Here is a 20636-nt window from a genome sequence, read left to right as displayed (position 1 = left end):
TTGGACGTTGAGAACCTTAGAAATGTGCCCCTGTTCCAAGATAGCAAAAATACACTGGGATGGAACTGGGCCACACCTACCACAACATCCGGCACGGATCTGCTTGGTGGACCCGATCCGGTGTCCAAACGCATATCAGTTCAAAATTGGTCTGGATCCGGTAGACGAGTGAGCCGGCTAGCGGCTAAAGCAGCCAAAGTGTTTACAAGCTAGCTTATGAGGGCCTACTCTAAACTGTACCTTTGTGCCTCCTAACACACTCAAAATGTCATAATAAGTGCTGTTCAACATGAACAGGGTCCTTACATGACACCACTGTGTTTTAAGCCTAGGCTGTCACCTGTTTCCCTCTGTTGCTTCCTGTAGCCTGAAGTCCATACCAAAATCCATCTCATGCCTTTTCCCATTTCCACGGACACCAAACGTGAAGTTTATGTCCAAAATAACGATGATTCAGCATTGCAATGTTTATATATGAATATGAATGACTGTAACAACATGGAAGCTCCAAATGAGGGCTGCAGCTGCTACTGAATGGAATATGGAGAACCAACAAACAGAATTTTTCATTCAATTTGTTCCGAGCAGAATCAGTATTTGGTTACACTTTACTTGAAGGTATCTACATAAGAGTGACCTGACACTGTCATGAATGTGTCATAAACATTATAAACAAGAGATAAATATTTATGACATAACGCTTCTGTCACTCGCTTTGTCAAGTATCATTCAGTTTTTGTCATGACAAGTTAGGGTTAGGGTTAGTGTTATGACAGTGTCATGTCACGCTTATGTAGAAACCTAGTGTTACCCAGTATTTTAACGTTTCTGGTTAGGGTTCCACCTTAAAATTACTATTCCTGAACTGGTTAGAACCAAATAATAAATGGTTCCATGTGGGGCTATGTATGTGACATGACACTATTCAGGTGGCCTAGCCTATTGATAGGCCTAGATATTTTACTCTATATCCTCGTTTCCCCTCGTTGTACAATTGACCAGTACATTATATAAAAATATATACATTAAAAAATATGAAAACCCTGATATCCAAGTTAAAGTGTAACTCCGGAGTAAAAACAACATAGGGTTACTACTTATTAGACATTCTCTGCCATAGGCTACTCTTGTGAGTAGTTAGACTGACATCTATCAAGGCTCTAGTTTGTAGGCTAAGATAGGCTAACTAGTAAACAGCATATCACTAATGTGCATCAATCGGGAATTAGCTAAATGGAGGAAGTGGACGCTTAACATACATGTATGGATCCGTATCAAAGAGACAATATTACAAAGTGGCGTTTTTGAAACTTCAGTGTAGAGGATTGTGATTCATTGCAACTTCAGCAAAAATAGCTCCGTACCACTGAAGCCCAGTCTGCCACTACCTCGATGAGAAGCCAAAACTTTCTGTTTCTGCATTCAGTCTTCGATCCTGATTGGCTGGATTCGACCCCTAACTTGTACCCTAACAGGTATTCACCAAACCTCATCGTAAGAGCCCATTTAAAGGTTGTATCAGCGATAGCGGGGATACGTCACTTCTGTTGATGTTCAAACATAACAGAAAGCTAGCTCGCTACTCCCTCCCCCTTCCTCCCGTGCAATTGAAACTCTCCTAAACGCGCATCTCGTCAGTTGTTGGTTGAAACCCTTTATTTTGCTTTTGAGTGGTTGCCAACCCCTGTTGGTAGCTATTGTTTTTGTGTACAGATCTCGGAGCCTAGGCTGTCTACAGAGACAGTTTTTTGACGGCCTGCTAATGGGGCAGGCAGCTAGCGGATCGTTAGGAAAGATTAGATGAATGTCATCATTTATGTTTGGGTCTTTTTTGGGCCTGAAATCGCTGATACAACCTTTAAGGCAGGGGTTCCCAAACTTTTCAACCCGCGACCCCCAAAATAACCATGCCAGAGACTGGCGACCCCCACCATCCCTGGATGTGACTCAAAAAATAAAATAAAATGTGCGCACTGGCCATACGCACTAGGCTTATCCAAACACGGGCTTAACGACAACACAAAAGAACAGAGCAGCCTGTTATGATTTTACATATAGAACTTTACTATATGATAAAAGCTACGGAGCCCCGGATATGTCATGGGGAAAAAAAAAAATATTAATAATAAGTTGTGGCCACGAAATAGCAATTCGTTCCCACAAAGTACTAATTTGTGGCCACAAAATATTAATTTGTTCCCACAAAATAGGTAATTTGTGGCCATGAAATAGGTAATTTGCGGCCACGAAATATTAATTTGTTCCAACGAAATAGTAATTCGTGGCCACGAAATAGGTAGGCCTATAGCAGGGGTGGGCAAACTCCGGCCCGCCAAGCACTTTCATCCGGCCCGCTGAGCATTTCATTTGGTTATCAGGCTGCTCGCTATTTTTTTCCTGCGATAGAGACGACGTTGGTTAGCTTTACTGCAAACTGCTTTTCACTCTCCTTAGAGAACGTTTACAATGTCAATGTCAAAACATCATGTTAAATAGAGATAACATCATGTTAAACTAAGTTAACTCTTAGTTATCTCCTTTGCAGCAGATCTAACGTGAACATGCGATCCATTTAATTGGCAACGCGTCTGCACTCACGAGAGGGAGAGAGAGCCGCAGGTTCCAGCTGGCTTGTCATTGTTGATAATTGATATCTCCTTCTTATAAGAAACTTTTAAAAGGAAATCATGAAGGCAGCAGTAGTTCCCACTACTGACCATTTAAAAAGTGTAAGAGGGCCATACCGTAGCAGGCAGAAGATCATTGAGAAATAAACGTGAATTAAAGCGACAGTGCACAATTTATACATTTGTTAAACAGCATAAAATTAGCAGTATTTTTAAGCAATTAATATTTTAAAAGAAATATTTTGTCATACTAAATTATAGGCTATAAAAATTTTATTTTTTTATGTGTGTGTCGTGGGGGGGGGGCCTTGAGCCAAAAAGTTTGCCCACCCCTGGCCTATAGGCTGTGCACTGGACAGCTGGATGAGCAAATCAAGCGCAACTCCTCAAACAGGAACAGTCGCTGTCACACAATGGACAGGGATAGTATGGTAGAGTGTTATTTTAGGCTGGGAATGAAATACAAAGACATTTTGAAAAGCCTGGCATTGGAAGGATTCATTATTAGCGAGAGGCATCTCCACAGACTATTAAGACCCAGGGCCCACTTCCCCGATAACGACGGAGACACGCTCTTAAGAGGGTTTTCTACGATTCATCTTACGATCGTTCGTTTGGTTTTTCCGACTGTTTCCCTAACATGCTTTCGTGGCGTGAACGCCAAGATGCACTGCTCTTAAGATGCTCTTAAGGGGAGCTGTCCACGTTAATAGTTCTGAAATATCCTCTGATTTGACGGTGATGTCAGGTGACTGCACGTCACAGCTATAGGCCTACCATTTAATCTTCGGATCTACACATTAATTCACATCAATACGAAAATAGAAACACTTTGACATCTGCATATAAGCATCCCAAGTAGGTTATATACCACACAGAGACATAAATAATTGTAATTATTTTAAGATTAGATTGTTGCACCATGCAATAATTTTTCATGTGTGCCACTTAAGAACACGTTTGAAGATAAGAAAGAAGTCGTAAGTAAGAAAGAGAGGAAATGTGTAGGCTTAGATTTTTTGATGCAGTAGGCTACAGACTAAACCACATGTTGCTTTCTCTGCTTTTTACCTCATAGGCCTAATAAAATATTCACTTAGCAAAGATAATGTCAAACTATTCTGGCAACGTCTCGTTTCATAACTTGATTGCATTTTTGTCCGCTTTTCATCACATTATTATGACCATTAAATGTAGGCTATTTTGCACGCTACTGAACAGAACTGGGCCCGGATCAGGTCTGCAATAATAAGTTAACGAGAGGATCTAGCCAGGTTAAATGAGACACCTTCGTGCCACACAGAACACTGGCTTTATGCTCAGCGTACCTCGCTCAGTAGGCTACTGAGCTCTACTTGAAAAGCGTCCTCCTGATGTCTGTGCAGGGCTGCAGCTAATATTTCGTGGCCACAAATTACCTATTTCGTGGGACGAATTAATCTTTTGTGGCCACAAATTAGTACTTTGTGGGAACGAATTGCTATTTTGTGGCCACAACTTATTTTTTTTTTCCCCATGACATATCTGGGGCTCCGTAAAAAGCAGAATACCTTAGTCAAAAAATAATATCTATGTAACATGAGTGCAACTTTGAAACATTACTTTAATTTCCATTTTAAAGCAACACCAAAGCACTTTTCCTGTCGCACGCACGCTATTTGTTTATCCAGCACTGGCTTTGGAAATAATGTCTACAGACAAAGGAGAGTACGTTGCATGATTTTATGAAAGTATGATGTATTGCGACATCAGAAGCAAGTCAAATTTGTAGTTTCTTATGTCTCATTCCATCGAACTACAGATCCGCTACCCGATCTGGCAAACTTGCATAGTGCGGTTATAGCCGATAGAGGGTCACAAAGAGAATGCAGTGCCGTTCACCCTGTTACAAGTTGATGATTTTGGAAATAATATTTTAATGTACAAAAAACTCTTTGGTGTTGCTTTAACAGAAGAATATCTCAGTCAGGGTAATATCCACAAACTGTTGTAAACATATATTGTTGCTGCGCACAATAATTTGGCAACTATGTTTCAGCGTTAATCTCATCTAATGAGATGGATGGAACACAGCAAGTCCATTCTTGGTTTAATTGTGGAGACGGCCACACGGAGATCATCCTCAAGATTTAGATGCGATCTGTATTTGTTTTTAATATATGTCAGTGCAGAGAAAGTCTTTTCGCACAGGCATGTGGAACCAAACGGCGTCAGTAGCTACGTCCATCGCGGCCTTGGATAGCTGTGGATATTCCCTCTCGACTGAAATCCAGAACTTAGCAAGCATCTTGGAATTAAAATCTGTCTTTAAAGTGCGGTCACATGACAGCTCAACCAGTGCGTCCTCCATGCCGGCTGACAGATGACTTGCGGTGGTTACAGTGAATGGTGATCTTATCCAGTCATAATTTTTCTGAATTTTATTTTTTCCAAATTTATTTGATTTATGGAAATCATTTCGCGACCCACCCCTTGCCGTCCCCCCCACTTTGGGAACCCCTGCTTTAAGGGACAGGTACTCCAATTTCAAGCTTCATCAAGCTATGGTCCTAACCTTGCCCTCCTCCTCCTGAGAGTGACTGCCCATAGTCCATCATAACTGGCATCCACCTCCAGGATGAAGGGCAATGCAAATTTGGCATGAGCCAAAGCAGGGGCAGCAGTGAGTCTGGCTCTCATAACTCCTCTTACACTCCTCACTCCAAGCAACAGCAACATCAGGCCCTGACTTTTTTTACCGCCGCCAGCTCACACAGAGGTTCCACCAACTGAGCAAAACTGTCTACAAAGTGGCATAATTAGTGGTCATAATTCGCAAAGGCCAATAAAGCACAGAGCTCGGAAAGCTGGCTGGGATGATGCCAATTAGCCACCACCTCAATCTTCTTTGGGTCAGTGGAGACACCGGCACCAGAGATGATGTGGCCCAAGTAGCCAAATGTGTGCTTATAAAAGGCATACTTTTCAAAAGAAGATAACATCATTAAGCTAAAGTAGCAGGGACTGAAAATGCTGGTCTCCAAAAATCCTCTGTATGAGCTTTTGAAAAGCGCTTCGGGCATTGCAAAGCCAAAAGGGCATGTGATTGTAAGGCAGCCTTATCTCTCTCCAACACTGGGACCTTATTAGCCTGGCGGGGCCATCCTATATCATTGAGATGTATAGTCTGGCATCGAACCATTCACCTCGCTTAATCCAAGGGGCGGGCAGAGAATTGTCTTTCAAACTGCCTAGGCATGCAATAGGCTAGCGCTACGACCATATCCGTATCCGGTCGGCAAAACGGCAAATACATCCTTCTTCGAAAGGAATGACTTAAGTGCATTGTGTTGGTCTACTTTCAAAGAAAAGCACAAGTCCAACTCCTCCAAAGTTGACGCCAACACCGATTCAAACAACCGCTCTTCGTTCGCCATAGCCATTTTCTTTGTTGTTCACCGTCGCAGGATGTCGTTATCCTGTTAAGCCCGCCTTAAGACTCTCTAACGAAATAGAGCGCTGTGATTGGAGAACATCCACGGTGTTAAGCCAATAGAAATTCCTATGGTTCGATACTAGACGTACAGGCTGAGCAAATTAATTTGCCGCCGCTAGGGTGCGTCTAGATTTCTAGGCTAGGACCTTATTGTACTAGGTCCATATTTAAGACCAAGCAGGTCCCTTACGGTGCATCCAAAGACTCCTCGATCCAAGGTTTTGAGAGGGCATCCTTGTGAGTCTTGGTGTTCACCTGCAGGTAGCCCAAATCTAGGCATGGACAGGCATTCTTCTTTTGGATAAGGATGATAGCAGACATCCCAAGTCTCCTGGAAATTCCGGGAGTCTCCCACATATTTATAACGGCACCCTGATGCCCGCAAATTAGATAAAATCTCCTGGAATCTAGAGTGAGCGATTAAGAGCGCGCATGCGAGACCGCGTGTTCATTTGAGTGGAGCGCGCACACGACGGGACCCATTTTAAAGTGTAGGCTACCCTTGTCTCATAAGAGTAAAAAATAATGATACAGTGGGCAGTGCTTCGACTTGGCCAGCTTCCCTCGCGGTCCGCGCGCGATCACGCCACTTTAATTTGTATTTTTCCAGTGACGCTGCAACGACGTTGCAACAACCGGCAGAGGTCTCAAGTGAGCAGGGTGTCTCATAAAAAGAAATGGAGCTGGAAAACCCTACACAGACTTCACTACAGACTTTAGCAGACTGGTTTAGAAATAATTTAATAGCCAGAAATATGCCTGCCCTGCCATAATAAAGAAATATTTGGTTAACGGCGAAAGTGAATCCCGTTTGCCGTGAGAAGAAACGCAGGACAAATTAAACATTCTGGTTTTCTCCGAAAGTGCAACGATGATAGACAGACATCATTTGGACAAAATATAGAGCATATTAACCTCCGTTGCTCAGCCAAATGCCTTCCTGTTACGTCCTGTTGTCACGGAGTTACAGGCTTTATAAACTATTTTTGATGGTCACAAGTTTACTTCATTAGCGTTTATTTTTTTTTTTATTAAAGAGTGTTTTTCATTTAAAGGCTTGACTTCGTGCTTAATCAGAAGAGCATTTAGTGCTCTCCTCAATCCCAGACGTTCACATTGCATGTTTGTTTGTAATGGATGCAACCTCGAGATACGCTTGTCATAGGCGCCGATACCGTGGGTGCTCCGTCTTTGGGCACCCACTGAAAACATTGAGCACCCACGCAGCCAGCTTACAGTCGGCTAAATTTACATTCATTTAAAATCAAACATCGAAGTTTATGTTAAATTCAGCATCTCTCATAATGTGATTGGATATGTTGCTGTCAATTCCCTACTCCATATACTAACCACCAATGAGAGCCGCCTCATTATGAAAATTCCTGACACTTCCCACCTGAAGAATTAACGCAAGGCTTTGTCGGGTCTTCAGCCATGAATGTTTAAAATGTATATAGCCCTGAATATCATTTTAAAAGTAGTCTGACAAAGCTTATTGTTTTGTGACACAGCTAAACACTGGTACCTCATATAACATCTATAACATAGCCTAGGTGGTCGCAACTCACAAAAGTAAAGCAGATAGAAAGAACTCCACGAAATCTAGCCTACAACACGCATAGACAGCTTCATGCGGGGGAGAGAGATACAAGACTGTGCTTTATGATTGTTGGCTTCTGATGGTATCTTGCTATTTCACTGAACTGCATTAGGTGACACAAATGGTATTGCCTTTATCTTATGACTCCTTGTGAGCGACTACCAGGCCTATGGTTTTTAAAAGTCAGATGTTCCCTTTCGACATTCGAAAATTAAGAATGTTTATTGACTCCCTTCATTCCACCCTTGAAGACATCGCGGTCTGGTGCGCTATGTAGATCGTTTCTCGTACCATTTAATTTCTCAGAATTTAGGTCTACTAGGCCTACAATAACGTCATCACCAAATACATCTTTTATTTTTAGTTGATCAACCACAAAGAGTAGCATAGGCCTACTGTGCACAGTGCACTGACGACTGTAGCAGCCCAAGGTAACCAGTTGTTGTAGATGAGAGGCAACCCCTTGTTTCAGATAGCCTAGACAACATGTTGCCTGGGTGTTGCCTACGTTATTAATTAATGGTAGCCTACAATAGTTAATTGATTCAACAGAACATATTAGTTGGCTCAAAGAGTAGGGAATCCAGATGGAGAGAGTCACGCGCGTGTTGCTTTTAGCGGGATCGAATCCAGTTTAATGCTAGTTTTAAAACATATATTTTTACATGTCTTTTGTCCGAAAGTGGCTGTAATGTAGCCGGCTCCATGGCGTATGAAAAGCGACTTCAAACCGCCTAAAACAACTTGTTTGTGAATGTCTGACAACTGCTGCAGCGCATGCACGCCAAAAGGAAACCAGTAGGTGGAGAAACCAGAAGGCACACAACACCGAACGATTTTAAGGCTATTTCGCATAGGCTACTCAATGGTGCTATTTCACACGATTATAGCGACCCCCACTCACGGGGTTAGGTGGAAGGTGTTAATAGACGATTGGCGAGCCTACAGTGGACTAGGGCTGTCAAAATTGCTCAAAAATGACGCTCGAATATCCCTCTAAAATAAACACATGTATTGAATATATTGGAATATCTAGGCTATATTATTTGCGCATTATGTCAGTGACGCGCATCATGTCATCTGTTTTTAACTTTTTGTATGGTTATTGCTTGACGGGGGATCCCAAGCAGCTTTCAGCCATAAGGCATTTCCTAATTCACCGACACTGATATTCAAAATGTTGAAACTATTTCGGCATAGCCTATAAGCAGTTTAATTAAATGTAATGTTAGTTTATAAACAAACGGGATACTTGGTGAGGCTTGGCCTCACAGATGCGCTCGTGCTTTAAATGGCAATACAAATCTTCACGATAGGCCTATTAACTGACCGCCCGATTCACGTTGGCTGGAGGGCCATCAGACATTTGTTCCCAAGGGTCTATGAATTGTTAATCTGGCCCTGCCCCCAACGAACGCAACTTTCCACCTCTGAGACAGCTTAAAAGAAGTCTAGAGAACTCCTAACTCAGTAAGACCTACTTACTGTAGGCTGCGCAAACCACAGGCCTTTTTTTTGGGCAAGCCTGCATTCGAGGCAGGCCTTCTGTTGAAGAAATTTATATAAATCCTGCGCTAACAGTAATCCTCCTACTCCCCGCTACCACAGCTGTGGATAGTGTGGCATGCTCACGCTTTATGTCTCCTTCTTGCAAACTAGGCCTATAGCCCAACCATTTACGTTTTCATAAAAATAACAACTTGCTAGATGCCTTCATATCTTTGGGCTTCATTCAGCATTTTGTTCTTCCACTGGAAATGACTCTTCTACATTTGGTGCCTGCTGCATCCTTTCTGTTTGTATTGTTTAGAAAATGTTTGACGTCTTGAGTTAATGCATTAAAAATTGTTTGCTGGTAACCAGCCACAAATAGCCTACAGATTCTTGCGTGTGTACATTCTCTATTCTCTCCAAAATGTGCCCGTTCTATAGGCTGGCCAAGTGCGTAATTCTGCGGCATAAAGCAGATGTATTTGTTTATTGTACAGAAAAATAAAAAGGCAAATAGGGCAAATTACGTAACCAAAACGTGGGTCATAGTTGTCTAAGCCTCTGCTGTGAGGCCAATGAACAAAGACGCATTGATATCTGCAATAGTTTTTTTTTGGCGAAACAAGCTCACAGCCGAATGAGTCATAGCACTGAAGGGAGAGGCAACTGGCATGTGATCTCCCCACGGGCCAATGGATGATCAAGTTTTCTCCTGTGCCTACGATATTTAATCCAGTGTTTTGTCAAGTTGCAAAATGCTTTTCTTTTTAACTAATTTTTATGAAAGTACCCTTGTATAGGGTACTATCTTAATTGCTTTATACTCAATACTTAACCAATGGCTATTGCATCTGTCTATTGAAAGTGAGAATGTGGCATGTGATCTACTGTGTAGGCTTCATAAAATAAAATAAACAGATTGCTAATGGCCTACAAGCTGATCTGGGGTGCGTTTCCCGTACAACTACGGAGGTTAGCTTTTTACTAACAGGATGCATCGTTCAACTAACCAAGGGGTCGTTTCTAGAAAAGTTAGCAACGACGTTGCTCAACCACCATGGTACGACGCAACTTGCGACCAAACACTTCCTAAATACTTCCGCCTTGTAAAAGCAGGTGTTAATCCACATTGCAGTTCAATGCGTCAATAAGAGAACCTTTTAAAGACAACAGAATCGCTATTTAGAACACCAGTTTTTGTGGTGAAAGTATTTGTACTACCAAAAGCAACCTTAACTTTCTTTGGCCTTTCGCATGTCTTACTTTCACTTTCACGTCATTCACTTAAACTTTCCTACTTGCTAGATTTGACCAATCTTCCATAGCCTACGTGCTGATCTTCATTATCTCCCTGCTTGTTGACATCTTTATCATGTATGGTATTATTTCATGATCGCTAAACGTTTGAATCTTTTTAATGTTGTCATCAGTTAACTTCATTCAACTGCGCTTGTAGGCGCTGCCATTCAGTTGTGGACGTTCGTAAATTGCGTTTATGGGCGGAGAAGGGCAGAGAAAGGCGCAGTTTACACTAAGGATTGAACGATTGATAAATACGACGGAAACTTGGGTCTGACAGCGCTCGCAATCTGCGGTGTGTCCATGTCGCTGATAACGCTACGTTTGCAAATGTACGTACATCTGGCCCTCAGTGTCTTAATCAAAATTAAGCTACAGGATAGATCAATCATTGAGTCACGAGATAAACATCCACTTCGCAATTTTTGGTTAGGGCGGTTGTGATTTTGGTTGGTTGGCTCTGGACACCAACAGGAACTACCAAGGAACGACACAAGGAAGTGCGACTGCCTAGGGGCAGTAGTTCAAACGACCAAACTTTGCGTCCTTGTTTAGCGATTGAGAGTTCGAACTACCCTTTCTAGAAACACCAAATCCAAGAACGATGGAGCGAACTACCAAGGTTGCGACGCAAGTTAGCAAACGATGCTTTCTAGAAACGACCCCCAACATGTAAGTTACGACTGTTTCCCAAAACTGTCGTACTTACATAGTTGACATGATAGTTTCCAAACTTCAGTAGTCTGGACTAAGGTGGTTAATGACGTTTAGTAGCACGTGAACGGGCACCTGCACATATTTCTGTGGCGCATTGCGTTAAGGCCGGCAGATGACAGCCGCCATTGCACAGCAGTTACCAGTCCCCTGTCCAAGAGTTCGAATCTGGATAACAATATTGACATTGTTGTTTACCTAAGTTTATCTTTTGTGCAGATCATATTATCAAAATCAGAATCAGCCTTCTTGGCTTGGTTTGCGTAAACTAACAAGGACCCCCATGAAAATCAAAGGCTATATATTCTCAGCTGACTCGTCAAAAAGTGCGCACCACCTTATTATTATCTGCAGGTGTGTGACTTTTACTTACGTGGAAATTGATTTTTAATTTATGTATATTCTGCCTTGGGCATTTTAAAATATGGATGTATGGTGGTTAGAAGTGTAAATATCAATTAGAAACCTAAATATATTTATAATTATTAATTTGCAAACAAATAACTGGCATCAGTGACGTCTTGAAGATCCCTGGAACTATGCTTCTACTAGCATTCTACCACAGGTCGAGAGGTGTAGTTGTAACTACATTACATTACATTACATTACATTACATTACATTTGGCTGACGCTTTTTAACCAAAGCGACTAACAACATGGTAAACAGTAAGTTTTAGAACAATTCTCACAATTTTAGGACAGTTTAAAAAAAAACATTAGAGTACAGTAAGAATAAGTGCGTCGGTGAGTGCTGTTTTTAGCAGTTACTTGTCAGTTTAAAACGGCTGGTGAGTGCTAGGATCAGTAAGACTTGTTGTAAGTGTTGCTATGAGAGTAGATGTTCTCTAAAGAGCTGGGTCTTCAGGAGTTTTTTTGAAAGTGGAAAAGGATGTCCCTGCCCTTGTAGGAACTGGCAGTGTGTTCCACCAACGAGGAACAACAGATGAGAAAAGTTTGGATTGGCTTGAGCGCACCGGGTGGTAGAGCTAGACGCCGCTCTGGTCAGAGGAGAGCGAGCGGTCTGGAGGTAGTGTAAGTCTGTATGAGGGCATTCAAGCAGGTGGGAGCAGAACCGAGACTACTTTGTAGGCAAGCCGCTAGAGACTTGAATTTGATGCGGGCCGCCATAGGTAGCCAGTGTAGCTGGATGAGCAGCGGGTAACATGTGCCCTTTTGGGTTGGTTGTAGACCAGGGCGCCGCTCTGGATCATCTGAAGTGGTTTCACCGCGCAGGCTGGGAGACCTGTCAGGAGGGCATTGCAGTAGTCGAGTCGTGAGATGACTATTGCCTGAACCAGAAGTTGGGTAGCATCTTGAGTCAAGTAAGTCCTGATTTTCCGTGATGTTGTAGAGTGCTAAACGGCATGACCGGGCTTAACTGAGGCAACATGATCTGGAGAAGTTTAGTTGGTTGTCGAGAACAACTCCTAGATTTCTTTGCAGTCCTGGTCGGTGAAACAGACAGGGAGTCAAATTTGATGTTGATGTCGTGGTGTATGGTAGGTTTAGCTGGGATGACCAGCAGTTCAGTCTTTGAGAGGTTCAGCTGGAGGTGGTGTGCCTTCATCCATGTAGCTATGTCTGAAAGGCAATCTGAGATCCGTGCTGAAACCAGGGTCGTCAGGTGGAAAGGACAGATAGAGCTGTGTGTCGCCTGCATAGCAGTGGTATGAGAAGCCATGCTTAACGGATAATCTGTCCCAAGGAGGTGGTGTAGATAGCAAAGAGGAGGGGGCCCAGCACTGAGCCCTGGGGGGACCCCTGTGGTGAGATGGTGAGGTGCGGATAGCTGACCAAGCCATGACACGCTAAACGAAGGCCCTGTGAGGTAGGATTCAAACCAGGAGAGAGCAGAACCGAGATTCCCATGTCAGCGAAAAGTATAGAGAGAAGGATACGGTGATTAACCCGGTCAAAGGCAGCCGATAAGTCAAGCAGAATGAGTACTGATGACCCCGGCGGTCGCCCTGGCTTTTTAAGGCTTCTGTTACAGACAGCAGAGCCGTTTCTGCAGAGTGGCCGCTTTTGAACCCAGACTGATTTGGATCCAGAAGGTTGTTCTGTGAAAGGAAGTCAGAGACCTGTTTGGAGACTGCTCGTTCAATGCCTTTGGATAGGAAAGGCAGTAGTGAGACAGGGCGGTAGTTCTCGACTCTGAGCAGGGTTGAGAGAAGCTTTCTTAAGTAACGGTGTTACCCGGGGCCACTTTGAACGCTGTTGGAAATGTGCCGAGGTTAGCGAGGCATTGATCACATGTGTGATAGCTGGAGCGATGGTCGGGCTGATGGACTGAAGTAGGCTCAGAGGGTATAGGGTCCAGCGAGCATGTGGTAGGACGGCTGCATGTCAGAGTCTGGACACTTCACTCTCGGAGAGAGGCGTGAATGCTGAAAAAGATGTTCCAGCAGTCCCTAGAGGTTGTGGGAGCATGTATCTGGAGTCAGATGTTTGAGTGGGCATGTAGAGAATTGACTGCTGATTGCCGCCACTTTGTTTGTAAAAAAAATGAGGCGAGGGTATCTGCAGTAAGGCTGGATGGAGGAGGAGGCAGCTGAGGGTTGAGTAGCGATTTGAAGGTTGAGAAAAGTTTTGAGTGTCTGTAGCGCTGTTGATTTTGTCATGGTAGAAAGCAGTCTTAGCAGCAGTGATGCTGGCTGAGAAGGAGGTCAGGAGTGTCTGGTAGTTTTGAGGTCGCCAGCTAGTTTGGATTTGTGCCATTTCCTCTCCGCGGCTCTGAGTTTGGTGCGCTGCGATCGGAGGGTATCATTTAGCCATGGATGAGAATGTTTGGATCGAGCTGGCCTTGTGGTAAGAGGGCTGCTTCGTCTAGACACGAGGTCAGTGTGGAGCAGAGCGAGTCAGTGGCTTCATTAACCTCCAGAGAGGAGAAGGTGTTGAGTGGAGGTAGACCGGAGGCAACCACAGAGGAGAAGTGCGTTGGAGACAGGTTCGGATGTTCTTGGGCGAACGTGACCATCGGCTGAGGAGCGGAGGCTGTTCTGACAGGCTGGACGTTGAACTGGATGAAGAAGTGGTCAGAAAGATGGAGAGGCGTCACCATGAGGGTGTCTGTGCTGCAGTTCGAAAGTGAAGATCAAGTCAAGCTCTTTGCCAGCTTTGTGAGTCGGTTGGGCTTTGAACCAGTTCGAGGTCAAAGGAGTGGACCAGGGCCAAGAAGTCCGTTGAGCCTGGGGCATCTCGTGGATGTTCATATCCCCCGAGAACAAAAAGCGGACAGTCATGCTCAGGGATGGAGGATAGCAGAGTGTCAAGTTCGTCAATAAAGTCGCCCTAGTTGGCCTGGAGGTAGATGACCAGCACGTAGAGTTTTGCTGGGGCGATCACTGTGATGGCATGGAATTGAATGAGACATATTTGTTTGAAGGCAGTATGGGGGGGTGAATTTCCATTTGTTGGAGATCAGCAGGCCCGTCCCGCCTCCTCGTCCAGATAGGCGAGGGGTGTGGGATAGTGTAAGGTTAGTGGAGAGTGCAGCCGGGGTGGCAGTGTTCTCTGGTTTGATCCAAGTCTCAGTGAGAGCAAGGAGTTCCAATGAAAGGTGGTTGGCATAGCCAGCTATGAAGTCGGTTTTGTTGACTGCGGATTGACAGTTCCACAAGCCCATGGAGAAGGAGGTTTCTGTCGGTGAGGACCGTTGAAGTTCCTGGAGGTGAAGGGATTTCTGCCCTTTTGACATTTCTGCCCCTTTGGCATGATGCCGTTTTCTGCAATGGCGGTGATAACAGATAGGGTGGAACGGCACATTTTGCCTTTGTCGGTGCCTGTGCTCGGTGAACTTGCACAGGTCAACTTGCTTGTCTTGACCGTGTCCGTCTTACACGCGGCTGGCTGAAACGAGGGCTGCCGCTTATGCTGCCGCTTCAGCAGCAGCCACTATTTTTATTCTGCTAGGAATTGCATGCAGCTGTCCTCCTGTCTCACTAATGATGCATCAGCGTAGACCGCCCTCTGACGTTCGCACAGCTTAGATTGTTCAAAAGGGTGTTAATTACTGTCAACTGAAAGTCATTTCGCTCACACCGACCCGAAACTCACAGTTTTCAAGTAGCCTCCTCCCTCAGCTGTTCCCAAACGCCCAGAGTCCAATTCTAACAATTGGAGAGGATTTGGCCAGTAGTAGCCTATGTGTTCTTGCTTTCTCTCTCCCAACTCACTGCAGTTGTTGTCTGATTACCTGAGAGGTGCTCCGATATTATAAGGAGCTAGTCACGTCTGATCCCGCCCTCTGACGTTCGCACAACTTTACGATAGTGGTTGCGAATGTTCGTTGTTCCCAAGTTCCAAATATGAATGTAATTCTGCGGCATAAAGCAGATGTATTTGTTTATTGTACAGAAAAATAAAAATGACATGTCAAGCAGTCAATTAACTACATTGCAGTCAAGAAGTAGGGCAAATTAATTTACGAAACCAAAACGTGGGTCATAGTTGTCTAAGCCTCTATAGCATAGCCTGTTAAAAACGTCGCAGAAGCCTACCCAAGGCTACAGATTAATTCTGAACAGTTATTTCTCTACTGGCTCAATTATCACATCACTGTTTTGATTTGCGTAGTTGCGTTAACCCAACACTGACAATACTGTAGACAGCAAATTTCGATTTCCATTACCACCGTGTAGTCAAGCCTTAAGCCATACCCAAGTAGCCTAAATCGAGGAAAATCGAGCTTTTTCAGAAGGGGCGGCAGGCAGAGTGATGTACAGTGGCTGAAAGTGGTACTGCAGCTTCATGCCTCGTAATGCGCGACTAAAGTGGCCATTTGAAAGCGATGCCCACTGTAGTTAGTGCAGAGTGGAATAGGTGAAGAGTTGGCCGTCACATTCCAGCTGTTGGGATGTAATGGGAGAATTGCAGATTTATTCCAATTGATTGAGTATTCAGAAATTTTAGAGAATGTGTCAATGAGTTTGATGGTTTCTTTTACTAATGTTGTGGGGTCTTGAAGAAAGAGAAGAATGTCGTCGCCATAAAGGCTGATTTTGTGATGCATATATGGAGTCTGGACACCTTTGATGAGGGGGTTCTGACGGATGGCAGCTGCTAGGGGTTCAATGAAGATTGTAAATAGGGAGGGGGAGAGTGGGCACCCCTGTTAGTCCATTGGTGATTACTGTGGCTGAAGAAGAGGTGTATAGAAGTTTAATCCAGTTAATGAACGACTCCCCGAAGCCAAACCTCCCTAAGGTGGAAAACAGGAAGTTCCAGTTCACCCTATCAAATGCTTTTTCTGCGTCCAGAGTTGCTATGATGGTATTATCTTGAAAATTTGTGGAGTGATACATTATATTAAACAGTCTGCAGGTAGGGGTGTGAATCTCTCATGTAAAAGACGATACGATTTGCATCTAGATACATGGGCACAATTCGATACAAGAAAAGATACATGTTTATAAAAACGATTCAGTACGATACGATGCGATTCGATGCAATTTGATGCAGTTCAAGAATGGAAAGCATTCTGAAAGATTTTTTATAATTTGCTCAAGGTGCACATTCATTTTATATTATCAATTATCATGGTCATGGTTGTCAATTAGGCAACAAAATGTGTGAATATGATTATCTAAACTGAGGTTTGTTTCATATACTGTATTGAAATGAAAAAAGAATAGTACATTTCAGTCAAACACAGCAGCCAAATACAACATAACAATACATTTTTATAGACTTTACAGATTTTATAGAGATATCTGATTGTTTTCATGGAGCTGTAGCCTTGTTGAGGAAAGACGATAGGCCTACCGAAATAAAATAAAACAGTGCTTAAGACACTCTTGGCCTTTTCTCATATAGGCCTAGCCTACCCTACAAGAATAAAATAGGCCTACAAATCAATGAACTCTCTGGGCTTATTTTGTTCCAACAGTAGTCCTAATGCAGAAACCTAAAATGCCACAAGTCTGAGTGAATATGAACAAAATCATTGGCTAATAATTTATGCATCGTTTTAGCAGCAAGGGCCAAATTATTATTTAACATTAAGGAAATCCCTTCATCAAAGGTAAGGCTACTCTACAGACTATCGTTGCTGTTTAGGAATGCTATAAGTGCTTAATTTCGCGCTGGATTTCGAAAACAAAAGCCGACCGAGTGCAAGTTGTCACATGCTTAAAGGAGAATTCCGGTGTGATGTTGACCTAAAGTGTGTTGAAACATGATACCAAGTGTGAACGTATGTCTCATAGCCCATCTCGGCTTGTCCCCTGCACTCCAAAATCTGGCGCTAGTTAGCCGATGCTACCAACAGCTTTTTCAATGGTGGTGCTTCGGCATCGGGCTAGCCAAATGCATTTCCACCGAATTATTTTTGGAATCTGATCCCTTATCATACCTGTTCATTCTTACTGCCGTCGACTTATCGCGGACTAAATTCAAGATGGCTGCAAACGCTAAACTTCATTGAAGATACTGTCTGTATAAATCGTCTTGTAAGTAAACTACCAGTGATTTTTTCAAAGTTCTCAATGCCTCGTTTTAAATGTCAGGGCCCTCGGATGTCTACCAATGAAGTGTGGAGATACATTGAGCCTCGTAAATGGTGTAAAACAGTGATTTATTTGCATGGCTAGCCCGATGCCGAAGCACCACCATTGAAAAAGCTGTTGGTAGCAGATGGCCGAGATGGGCTATGAGACATACGTTCACACTCTGTATCATGTTTCAACACACTTTAGGTCAATATCACACCGGAATTCTCCTTTAAGTTGCAATAGATGTATGGGTAATGAGGTCATTTGACAACTTTGGGCAATGAATGTAACCAAAAACGAACTGCATTACCCACAATTCCGTGCCACGTAGGCTATAGTTTCAAAACCGGAAGTGGGATGAACGCGCTGCTTGGAACGTAAATGAGAGTCTGAGCGAGCAGAAAAGGTTGTGCACCGATTCTTAACAAGTAAATCGATATAACGACCGGTTCATTTCAGTGTTTTTCCAATACGGGGCTTCACGTATCGATGTAGCCGTATCTTACACGTTAAAAACGGATACCGATACGTATCGGTTCATTTTTACACCCCTATCTGCGGGTGTTGGTGGATGAAATTCTGCCTTTAATGAAGCCTGTTTGGTCTGGGTGGATAATGGATGGGGTGACCTTTGCTAATCTGTGTGCTAGCATTTTTGCGATTATCTTATTGTCCACATTGAGGAGAGAGATTGGCCGGTAGCTGGATGGCAATGTTGGGTCCTTATTGGGCTTGAGGAGCAGTGAAATTGAAGCTGTGGTGGAACTAGTTGGAAGACGTCCTTTCTGTTTTGATTCATTAATCATTCTAGTGAAAAGTGGAGCTAAGATGGTCCAAAATTGTTTGTAGAACTCAGCAGGGAAGCCATCCGGACCTGGTGCTTTATTATTGGGCATCTGTTTCAGGGCATCAAACAGTTCTTGCTTCCCTGCTGAGTTCTTTATGACTGGGATTGTTGATTTTTCTTTGTTACGTTGAATTTGATTTGCTAAGTATTTACCTGATTTATTGCTATGGTGGAAGTTTTCCTGCCTTAGATGGTGAATCATAAATTGAGTGTTTATTGAGCATTTCATTGAGTTTGAATTTACGTTTCCTAAGTTTTGCCTGTGTTTCTTCAGTTGGGTTGCTTGCATTGGTTTCTTCTAACTGTTTAATTTTATTGTTGAGTTCTACTTCCTGTTCTTTTTCCTTTTTTTTGTATACTGAATATGAGATGATTCTTCCTCTGAGTACTGCTTTTCCTGTTTCCCACAGAAGGGAAGGAGATGATTCAGGGGAGTCGTTCACTTCTAGAAAGAATGCCCACTCTCTCCCAACAAAACTGATGAAATTTGGGTCTTGTAAGAGGGATGTATTAAAACACCATTTGCTAGTTGGTTGCTGCTGGTTAGTTATGTTCCATTTAATTGTAACTGGGACATGATCGCTAATGACTATGGGATGAATTGTTGAATCAGAGATATTTTTCATTATAGAGTTGCTGGTTAGAAAATAATCAATACGGGAATAGGAGTGGTGGACCGGAGAGAAAAAAGAGTAGCATTTGGAGTCTGGGTGCTGAAGCCGCCAACAATCGCCAAGGCCAGAATCGCTCATGAACTGTTTTATTGTTTTTGTTTTTGGATTGCCAGATTCGTTTGCTTTTAGAGTGATCAGATCTGTCAATTGTGGGGTCTAACACTGTATTGAAGTCGCCTGCGATTATGATGGGACAGCCAGATAGAGTTGAGATGGAGGTGAAGAGGTTCTGAAAGAAAACTGGGTTGTCTGTATTAGGGCCATAAACATTAGCAATTGTTACAGGGGTATTGTGAATTGAGATGTTTATGATGACAAAACGTCCTTCTGGGTCTGTGATTGTGGCGTTATGGATGAATGGGATTCTTTTGTTAATCAGAATGCAAACTCCCCTTTGTTTTGTATTGTAATGAGCTGAGAAAATGTGATTAAATTGTCCTGATTTGATACGGGTGTAGTCTGATTCTGAGAGATGAGTTTCTTGTAGGAGACATATGTCAGCTTTTAAACTATCAAAATGATTTAAGATTTTGTTCCAGGTAGTGCTGCCACTAACGACTAATTTTCTAACGACTAATCTTTCGACTAATTTTTCGATTAGTCGACTAATCTAAACTAATCTAAACAACTAATTTGTTGTGTTTTATTTTGAACTCAACTAAAGGGAAAACATAATATATATATATATATTTATATATATATCACTTTTGTTAGAAGTTGTATTACTGTAAGTAAACTGTTTAAAACATTATGTATTAAAAAAACACCCATTTAAAATGCTACCTTCAGATCTAATGTCAAACCTTTGATAGACTTTATTTGTATGCCAGTGTTGCCATGGACATAGACAACGTCTTTGACCTGAGGCCCGGTCATGGCATACTTTGGGGTCATAGGGCCCACCTACATGAACCCACCCCCCATCAAATTATCCTTATATCACATCACAATTATTATTGTTATGCTATATTGTTATACATGCACTTCAAAGCAGCCAGTGTTTAAAGTGCTAACATTGTTCACAAAAACTTTGTGAAAACATGCACATCAGAGGACTGCTTTACTAATGTAAAATATAATTACAATAGTTTCATTGCTTGCATGGTTGCATGATAAATACTTATCAAAACAACAGCAATTATATGGGTGTCATCGTTTTGGGATATTTCCCTCATGCAAGCATCATACACTGGTAGTAGGCAAAGAATATTGACATATTTAATTATGCCACAAGCTTTTGGCCACGTTATTCAAATTTGACTATACAATACTCTAGATAGTGTATTATATAGTATGTGCTCTGTTTTTATGGAAGTTGCATAAATCTACATTGTTCTATTAAATGTAGTTTCATAATAGCCTTCCAATAGGTTGAATTGGAGCTTTGCAAGTGGTTTCAGTTTCTCTCGCGCATTGAA

Source organism: Alosa alosa, chromosome 1 (assembly GCF_017589495.1).
Source record: "Alosa alosa isolate M-15738 ecotype Scorff River chromosome 1, AALO_Geno_1.1, whole genome shotgun sequence".
Lineage (NCBI taxonomy): Eukaryota > Metazoa > Chordata > Actinopteri > Clupeiformes > Clupeidae > Alosa > Alosa alosa.
Note: the sequence above shows the minus strand (reverse complement) of the source record.